This window comes from Coenobita brevimanus, chromosome 39, assembly GCF_032717465.1.
Source record: "Coenobita brevimanus isolate Jiangsu-jjx chromosome 39, ASM3271746v2, whole genome shotgun sequence".
In the NCBI taxonomy this organism is placed as follows: Eukaryota; Metazoa; Arthropoda; class Malacostraca; order Decapoda; family Coenobitidae; genus Coenobita; species Coenobita brevimanus.
Genome location: NC_136992.1, coordinates 10491125 through 10501690, shown reverse-complemented (window position 1 = coordinate 10501690; position 10566 = coordinate 10491125). Strand labels below are relative to the sequence as shown.

The 10566-nt window shown below is 42.5% G+C and overlaps 1 pseudogene; it reads left to right on the top strand.

Annotated features, from left to right (window-relative positions):
- Nucleotides 1-4005, top strand: part of LOC145396787 (agmatinase, mitochondrial-like) — a 35190-nt pseudogene extending 31185 nt beyond the window's left edge.
- Nucleotides 4006-10566: the final 6561 nt, after the last annotated feature.

The following is a 10566-nucleotide window of genomic DNA, read 5'->3' as shown; positions in this document are numbered from 1 at the left end:
TTCTGTACGGCACATTTTATTCAGGACACTTTTGATAACTAATACTTTCTGTATTTTTCCCTTTCAAGTTCCGGTTCCTTCAAAACCCACACATTTATAGGATGCAGGTCAAGGATAATGATGATGATGATATTGATGGTGATAATGATAATCAGGTTAAGGATAATAATTATGATAATGATAATAAGGACGATGATGACATTTATCTTTAACATCACTTCAATTTGCACGATCGTCTCTTCACTCTTCTTCCACTCCCACTTGTTCTTTTAGTTCTTGCTCCCTCACCATTTCCTTTCCTATCCCATTACTTCCTCCCTACACCATACCTCACCATACATCACTCTGCTCATCATACACCTCTATGCATCACTCTGCTCACCATACCCCATCACACATCACTATGCTCACCATCTCATCATACATCACTCTGCTCACCATACCTCATCACACTTCACTCTGCTCACCATACCTCATCATACATCACTCTGATCTCCATATATCACCATAAATAACTCACCACACCCCACCATACATCACTCTGATCTCCATATATCACCATACATAACTCACCACACCCCACCATACATCACTCTACTCACCATACACCGCTCATACTTTCCTTTCTTCCTCCCGCTCACGTTTCCCTCATCTCTCTTTCTCCATTTCTTAATTTATTCATTGATGTATAACTCTACCTCTTTTTCTCCTATCCCCTCACTGCTCATCCCTGCCTCCCTCACCACTCACCCCTCTCTCTCACCAACCAGCCCTCTCTCCCTCGCTAGCCACCCTTCTCTCCCACGCTACTCACTCTCTTTACCTTATCACTCATCCCACCCTTTCTCTATGACCACTCACCCCTATCTCTCATCACTCACCCTTTCTCCCTCACAACTCACATATCTCTCTTCCTCACCACTCAGCCCACTCACTCTTCCTTCCTTATCTCGCATTCTTTCTTTTCCCCCCTCCTTATCAACCATCTCTCCCTATCTCCCTCTTTTGCTTTTTTTATCACCATGCACACAGTCCCTGACTAACCGCCCATCTCTCTCTCTCTCTCTCTCTCTCTCTCTCTCTCTCTCTCCATTCACCCCTCCCCTTCGCGCCTTCCCTCATCCCTCACCACTCCCCCTCTCCGTCACTCACCATCCACCTTCTCCCTCCCTCACTCTTCTTCCTCCCTACCTCCCTCCCTCATCCCCTGCCTGTCTCAGCTTCTCCCTCACCCCCAGGCACCCCGGAGATAGGGGGTCTTACCACCATACAAGCCATGGAGATCATCAGAGGCTGCAAGGGATTGAATCTGGTGGGATGCGACTTGGTGGAGGTGAGTCAGGGAGTAATAGGAGTCAGTAGGTGAGTCAGGGAGTAATAGGAGTCAATAAGTGAGTCAGGGAGTAACAGGAGTCAGCAAGTGAGTCAGGAAGCAATAGGAGTCAGTAGGTGAGTCAGGGGGTAATAGGAGTCAGTAGGTGAGTTAGGGAGTAAAAAAGGTCAGTAAGTAAGTCAGAGAGTAAATAGAAATCAGTGGGTGAGTCAGGGAGTAATAGGAATCAGCAGGTGAGTCAGGGAGTAATAGGAGTCAGTAGGTGAGTCAGGGGGTAATAGGAGTCAGTAGGTGAGTTAGGGAGTAAAAAGAGGCAGTAAATGAGTCAGGGAATAATAGGAATCAGTGGGTGAGTCAGGGAGTAATAAGGGTCGCAAGTGAGTCAGGGAGTAATAGGAGTCAGTAGGTGAGTCAGGGAGTAATATGAGTCAGTAGGTGAGTCAGGGAATAGCAAGAGTCAGTAGGTGAGTCAGGGGATACCAGGAGTCAGTAGGTGAGTCAGGGAATAATAGGAGTCAGTAGGTGAGTCAGGGAATAGCAAGAGTCAGTATGTGAGTCAGGGTTGGTAAAGTGAGTTAGAGGATGAGTCAGTGAGTGATATGAGTCAATAGGTGAGTTAGGGTGGGCAAAGTAGTTAGGGATGAGCCAGAGAGTAATATGAGCAAGTGAGTCGGGATGGGTGAAGTCAGTCAGAATGAGTCAGGAAATAATATAAGTCAGTACGTGAGTCAGAGAAGGTAAAACGAAATAGGAGATGAATCAGAGGCAATATGAGACTGAAGATGAGTCAGTGTGGTATAGTGTTAAAAGAAGGGGGAATAAGATTGAGTCAACTTGAGGAGGTGGGAAGAATAAAGTGAGTCATTGAAGGAGTCTGTGAGCAAGCTGAATAAATAGGTGTGAGTCATGATGAGTAAACTGGGTAAATAAATGCGTCAGTGTGAGGAAGAGGAGGAATTAGACTGAGTCAGTGTGAGCTGGGGAAGGAATAAGCGAGTCAGTGTGAAGAGGAGAATGAGGAAGAATAAGGGTTAGTCAGTGTGAGAAGATGAGTCACTGAATATTAAACATCAGTTGAGTTAATGGGTGAGTCAGTCTCAGAGACTGAGTTAGTGTGAAGAGGAGGAGAAGTAGGAATCAGATGAGTCAGTGTATGAAGAAGTGGAAGAGTTAGATAAAACAGTGTTGAGAGGAGGAGGTGTGAGTCAGTCTGAGGAGGAGGTGAAGGTACAAGGTGAGTCATTGTGAGGAGGAGGAAGAGGAGGAAGATGTATAAGGTGAGTCAGTGTGAGGAAGAGGAGGAAAAAGGTGAATCAGTGTGAGGAGGAGGAGGAGAAGATGGGTCAATGTGAGGAGGAAAAGGAGGAGGAACAGAATGAGTTAGTTTGACCAGGAGGAGGAGGAGGAAGAGAATGAGCCAGTGTGATAAAACAGTATACGGTGAGTCGGTGTGAGAAGGAGGTATATGGTAAGTCAGTGGGCAGGAGGAGGAGGGGAAAGAGAAGGCATTAGGTAAATCATTGTGAGGGGATGGAGGTACAAGGTGAGTCAGTGTTAGGAGATGGAGGTATTAGGTAGTCAGTACGATAAGGAGATTGTATCAGGTGAGAGTGTGTGTGTGAAGAAAGAGATATAATGTAAGTCAGTGTAAAAAGGAAGAGATAATAAGGTGAGTCAGTGTAATAAGGAGGAGGTATAAGGTGAGTCAGTGTGATAAGGAAGAGATTATAAGGTAGATCAGTGTAATGAGTCTGGGTGGGTGAGGTAACAGGTCAAATATTCCACAGACAATCACTTTAGGAAGCAAATGGTTAACCACCTCCTGCATTATGCCATCTCTTCTAGCTTTAATCTTGCCATGGCCGGATGATTTTACCTGGCTTGGGGTAGACACAGCGATGACCCTCCTGGCTGATGTTTTTCTTTTTGAATATAAATCGTCTGGAGATAGCAAGAATAAAATGTGGCAAAAATCTCAGTGGAGGGGGTTCAAGTGTCCTATTTGTGCTGCAACTTAAGCATTTCACTGTGATTACTGATTCTTTATTTCATTCTTGCTAACTGTCCAATCTCACACCTGTCCAGTTTCTCACCTGCCTAATCACACACCCATCTAATCTCACACTAATTTAATCTCACACTTGACTAATGTCACAGTTGACAAATCTCACACCTGTCTAATCTCATGCCTGTCTAATCCCTTAATCTCCCCCGTGTTCTAATTTACCTTCGAATCTCACATCTGACTAATTTAATTTTCTAATCACACACCTCTAATCCTACGTCAAAGGTCAAACTCTTCTATTCTTACACCCTTCTAATCCCACACTTCTAATCTCACACCCTTGTAATCTCACACCCTTGTAATCTCACACCCTTCTAATCCCACACTCTTCTAATCTCACACCCTTCTCATCTCACACTCTTCTCATCTCACACCCTTCTAATCTCACACCCTTCTAATCTCACACCTTCATAATCTCACACCCCTCCAATCTCACACCCTTCTAATCTCACACCGTCATAATCTCACACCCTTCTATTTCACACCCACTAATCTCACCTGTCTGCTCTTACAGGTGTCTCCTCCGTACGACCACACGGGGACGACCGCCTTCACGGGAGCGCACCTACTGTTCGAAATGCTGTGTGTCCTGCCGGGAATTCGCTGATGCCTACTGTTCCTACTCATTAACGACCCCTACTGTCCCTACTCATTAACGACCCCTACTGTCCCTACTCATTAACGACCCCTACTGTCCCTACTCATTGACCACTCCCTACTGCCCCTACTCATTAACGACCCCTACTGTCCCTACTCATTAACGACCCCTACTGTCCCTACTCATTAACGACCCCCTACTGTCCCTACTCATTAACGACCCCTACTGTCCCTACTCATTAACGACCTCTTACTGTCCCTACTCATTAACGACCTCTTACTGTCCCTACTCATTAACGACCCCCTACTGTCCCTACTCATTAACGACCCCCTACTGTTCCTACTCATTAACGACCCCCTACTGTCCCTACTCATTAATGACCCCCTACTGCCCCTACTCATTAACGATCACCACTGTCCCTACTCATTAACAGCCCCCTACTGTCCCTACTCATTAACGACCACCACTGTCTCTACTCATTAACGACCCCTACTGTCCCTACTCATTAACGACCACCATTGTCCCTACTCATTACTTACCACCATTGTCCCTACTCATTAACAATCACCACTGTCCCTACTGATTAACGACCCCTACTACCATTTTCCACACGTTTTAAACCCATATTCCAGCTGGCATTAGAGGCTTCGTAGCACCTCATCCTTAACGACTTATTTTGCATATTGCGCCTTAACATTCTCTTGTAGGTTATTTATATCGTTTTAACCCGCCCCATCCCATCGACATATGGGTACGTTGCAACATTTTGCATTTGCCAGTCCCAGCGATGTACTGGTACGTCATGCAATTGCAAGGTCCCTAATTTGCACAATTTTCAATTTTCGCGCGTGATTTTTCGTACGTATACACGAGACACCTTCCTCTATTCCTCTACAAGATGCCAAGCAGGGACAATGCCTTACACCCCATAACCTCCCCCCTCCCCCCCTCAAGCCATTGTCTCGGCAATTCACCTGTTACCAGTGACCTGGCCAGTAAAGATATTCAGGGCCAGAGTGATTCCCCAATAGATGACAATGTGGAGGACAAAGTTTATATAGCATTAAAAGAAGAAACAGAAATAATGATCAGGTAATGTGGCAAAAGAAGGTCGGGTATGATGATTAGTTAGTGAGTGAAACAATGCTTATAATGCCTATATTACTGCTTGAAAACCAATATACCCTCATACTACATATACATTCGTACCAAGTAAATAAATAAGTACCGTTTATGAGTTGTGTGAAATAGTTACCCTCCCATAGAACTCGTTTTCTTTGGTGCCAGCCTGTTAGAAAACCCAGTCAGGTAAGGAGGTACTCCTACCTGTATCGAGTATTTTAAACCTCAGGTGAGCGATTTCTTTATGAATTTTCGATGTTTCTCACCAAAAGCGGAGGTTTTAGCCAAAAAAAATAAATTCGAAAATACCTCGGGATTGGGGGATGTCGGAGATGCGGAAAACCTCGGGATGTGACGGGTTAATAGAGATATAATAGTAGTAGTAGTAGTAGTAGTAGTAGGAGCAGTAGTTATTGTTCTTGTACCCCAGGTTCATCTGAAATGTTAACCCAGTAGACTGCAGGCTGAAGTTGTCCTCGTCCTCCTACAGTCCACCATATTCCTTCTGGGGGATAGGGAGGGAACTGAGGGACGTTTGTATAACCAGGTAATGGAGCCACTCTGTTATATCGGTGCCACCACGTGAAGGCGTCCCTCTCCAGCACCAATATTGGCGTAGTTTGCATTATTATCATACAAGAGGATACTGAGGTTTAATGTGATGAATAAATTGCTAAGAAAGACGTTACGAAATTTCAGAACCCTCTAAGGATATGACCCTTCATTTCCAGGGTCAGAAGACAGGATGGTCCGGAAATAGCGCTCCACTAGAATCTTGCCTGGTGGTATCTGATGTGTTGCGGAGACGGCTCAGTTAGTGGTGTGGACGTGGGCGTGGCAGCGGGAATGGGCAGTGAATAATGATACAGGTTAGACACTGATACCGCCGACTGAGCCGTTCCCGTAACACACGAGAAACTGTCCGGCGGAATGGACGAGGAGCGTTATATTATGAACCACCCTGTATATTTCATTTTTTCTATCTGGAGACGACCTCACTCACATGAGTATAGAATTTTTCGACACAACCCTCATTGACACCACCACAGACATATGGATAAAAAACATAATATTAATGATGTCCTCAGACAGGAGTAAAAGAAAATCAAATTTATGCTTTTGTTTTTCAATGGTTGGTTGTTGTTTTCCTGCAGCTCGTTAATAGAATTACTGCCTCAAATATCAGTTATACGTGTTTGCCATTTCCTTCTCGTGTGACCTGAATGTTGATGAGTCCTTGTGAGCATTGATATAAAATAAAACTGTAAATTAACGTATATTCACCTTCTTAAAAGTAAATGCAAAGTAAAACTGCCATTTTTCTGCACTCCACCTTCCTCCTTTTAGGGGACAGGGAGGGGATTGAGGGAAGTTTGTTTAATCAGGCAGCTCCACCACCCCGTCATGTTAGTGCCACCACGTGAAGGCGCCCCTCACCAGCCCCGTAGTCACTATATAATATATAAAACTCCACACACACATCCATTTCAACATATGCTGGATTCGCCTCTGAACAGTTGGCGTCAGCTATTGTTCATCTTGTTCCTGCCCATATTCCCCAAAACAGATCTTATTCCAAGTGGCATAGCAGACATCGTAGCGCCTTTTCGTTAACGATTTATTTTGCATACTGCACATTAATATTATCTGCCATGTAATTTACGTCTTTTTAACATCGAAGTAGTTTGCATCGGTAACATACAAGAGAATTATAAACGTGTAAATTGCAAAATATTAATTACAGAAGAGGCGACAGGAAAGCTCAGAGGTCAACGAGAACATTGCCTTCTAATACGTTGGTGTGGCCACTGTTAAGGCTAAAATTAGCCAAACACTGATCAACTTTGTCTGAATTATTTCCTAAGTATTGTATAAACATTAGCCAGGGTACCCAGCGTTGCCGGGACCAAAGAGACGAACACTCTGATCCTATTTGTTCTAGTTCAATCTTTCTTTCTGCTCCAGAAAGTCTATGTACCTCTTATGCTTTTTGGCGAGGGTTTATAAGAGGTCCACGAACTTTCTATCTCAGTTTTCGCAGACTAACGCACAGTATTTATGAGCACTTCTTTACTATTACCGGTGACCTCAAATGACCTCGGAGGTCAACCTCACATGGCCAATGTCCGAACTGTAGGTCATGTGAGTCTCCATGCCAAAAAGTTGGGCTGCAGCAGTACCCGACGTTGCCCGGCCCCAAAAGGCGAACATTCTACCGGCTACCTGACCCTGATCAGAATTTTGACCCCCTTAAAATCATCCTTGGGTCACCCTGATTCAGAACATATATGGGTCCAGGGGTCTATGGCCCTTGGTTGGGCGTGATTGAAGGACAAACAAACAAACAACGTGGCTCTTTTGAATAATTATATAGATTCAGCTACACAGGGCGGTAGAGGAGTCTCTTTGTAATAAACAGACATTACCACACATCAAACTATAACGTTTTACACCACCACACTGCACGCTACCTCATTTCCCACACCACATACTACCACACTGCACACTGACACATTTCACACTGCAACGCCGACACTGCGACATTTCACACTGTCACACCTCACAGTCATACCACACATACCAACACCACACACTACCTCACGTCACACCTGACAGTCACACCACGCACTGCAACATTTTATGCTCCCATACTTCATACTGCTAAACTCCATTCACATCACATAATCACGCAAACCCTACTACACCTCGCAGTGCCAAAGCACACACACACACACACACACACACACACACACACACACACACACACACACACACACACACACACACACACACACACACACACACACACACACACACATCAATCTACCACACCTCACCCTAACACACTTCACCCTACCACACTTCCCGTTTCCTTCAACACAGATCCTTGTAATACCCTTTATTAAACCATGTCCTGTACAGTAATTGTATGTACTACCTATCCTCTCATCTAAACCGCCTCTCGCACCGATAGTTCAATAAGAAAATTAGGAGAATTGAATTAATAGTAATCATCACCAACAACGCTATCTGTAAACACACCAAATTAGACCACAAGCTGCCACCTCCATCTCCTCTTCCTCTCCAATTCTCCTTTCTTCTCTCCAGCCTCTTCATTCCTCTCCCCGAATTCCTGACCGTTTCATTCACCATCTTCTCCTTTACTCGCTTGTACGGCTTCGTCTTCAGAGTGCTGCACAAACCCGACGTGTTGACCTCATTTCTGACCTGCCACATACCCAGGGTCAGGCTGGAGGCTTCGTGAATGGCCTTGACCTGATGGGCAGGGGAGGGACAAGGTGAAATTAGGTTAAGTAAAGTTCGACAAAATTGGGCTAAATTAGATCAGGCTGGTATACTTTCAAAGACATAGATAGAAAAACAGGAGGATTCATATTAGGTTGGGTTTGGTTCAGCGTGTGTGGTATAATGAGCTGTCTTTATTTGCCCCGAAGTGGACTCGAGTTCAGATTTTTTAAGGTATAACTGGAGTTGTTATGATAATAGTAAAGCATGTATAAGAGTAGGTGGATTTCTGGATGATGATTCAGTATTAATATAGGAATGAGACAAGCGTTGGGTCCCCCATATACAATACACACACACACACACACACACACACACACACACACACACACACACACACACACACACAGTTTTCACACCTTTGAGGCTCAAGAATAACATTAAATATCCTTAACTGATGTCTGGATGAAAGTGGAACAAACATCAGTCTGTTTCAATCATATGAAAAGGAGAAATTTTCCAACATTTAAGTAACAGAGCAGTTTGCTAAAACGAAATTTTGTTCTTTCACCAAAACAGCTGTGAGTGGACGTCAGTCGGTCATCTGCACTGAGGCAATGATTAGGCCGTACTCGATAAATAAAAATGAAGTTTTTATTTTTATTTAACTCAAGACATATTTCTTCCTTCAAGTAACAAGATTTAAAAATAAGCCAGGCACACTTCGTCAGGTAAAAGAAAAGTTTGTTAGGGAGATGTAGCCATCCCAGTGGACAACTTGCAAAGGAAAGTTGCTGGTTTGGAAAATCGGGTTCAGTTCTGTTTAAACGCTGAAGGACATCGTTATCAAAATTTGATATAACTGTGGATAAATTGAAATGAAGTGAAGAATGCAGGTGGCAAATTTAACTTAAATTGGTTCATTATTAACAGATAAATAAATAAATAAATAAATGAATATATATATATATATATATATATATATATATATATTTATATATATATATATATATATATATATATATATATATATATATATATATATAGATAGATAGATAGATAGATAGATAGATACATACATACATACATACATACATACATATAGATAGATAGATAGATAGATACAGATATATATGTATAGATAGATAGATACAGATATATATGTATAGATAGATACATACATACATACATAGATATAGATATAGATAGATAGATATAGATATATATATATATATATATCTATATCTATATATATATATATATATATATATATATATATATATATATATATATATATATATATATATATATATATATATATATGTGTGTGTGTGTGTGTGTGTGTATCAGTATACACTGCACTGTAATTCTATATTCCCAACACGGAATTTACTGCACCGTCTCCATTACATCATAACACTTGTAGCCTATTCTTGATGCCTAACCAATAAGCCTATTACTCATCTTTGTTATTAATGAAGCAACATTTCAACACACCTGGTTGTTAATAATCAGTGTAACAATATCAGCCTCCACAAAATCTGGCTCCATTGACCTACAGTCCCAGACGAGTAATAGATGTCAGAGCCTGGAGAGATCTTGCAAAGCCAGTCAGTCATAGCTGACAGGGTTGGGGTACTGACTCATTTGATCACAGCCCCAAACCTGCAAAGGAAATCTAAACCTACAGAAATATTGACAAGCTTCATCATAAACCCTTTGGCGTTGAAAGGCCTCTCTGAAGATAACCACTGTGAAGTCGTCTGTAGGAAACGACACTAAAAGAGTTAAGATTTATGTCATCATCGGATGTGTAGTTTTGATAATCCATGGTCGATTGAAGGCAGTTGTTAAGATAAATATAACTGTCTGGGGGAAGATTGAATAAAATCGTTAAACTTTCGGTCGTCATGAAGGCGTTAACATTCAGACGGGTAGTCATGTTATTGATTCATTAGTTTTAACACTTTCAAGACAGTTAAAAGATGCTGTAACTCGCTTTCGACTATTTGTACTGTAATAAAATATTAAGTAATCAACAACTAATCAGTAACAACAAATCATTAAACTGAAAGTCAGATGGTCAACTTCTCGTATCTTCATCTGTTCTGACACTGCTTCGAGGAAGCGAAAAGGAACAGTATTCGATTCCACGCTGTAGTGAGGCAGAGGACACGGAGCGCGCTTGTGACACTATCTCAC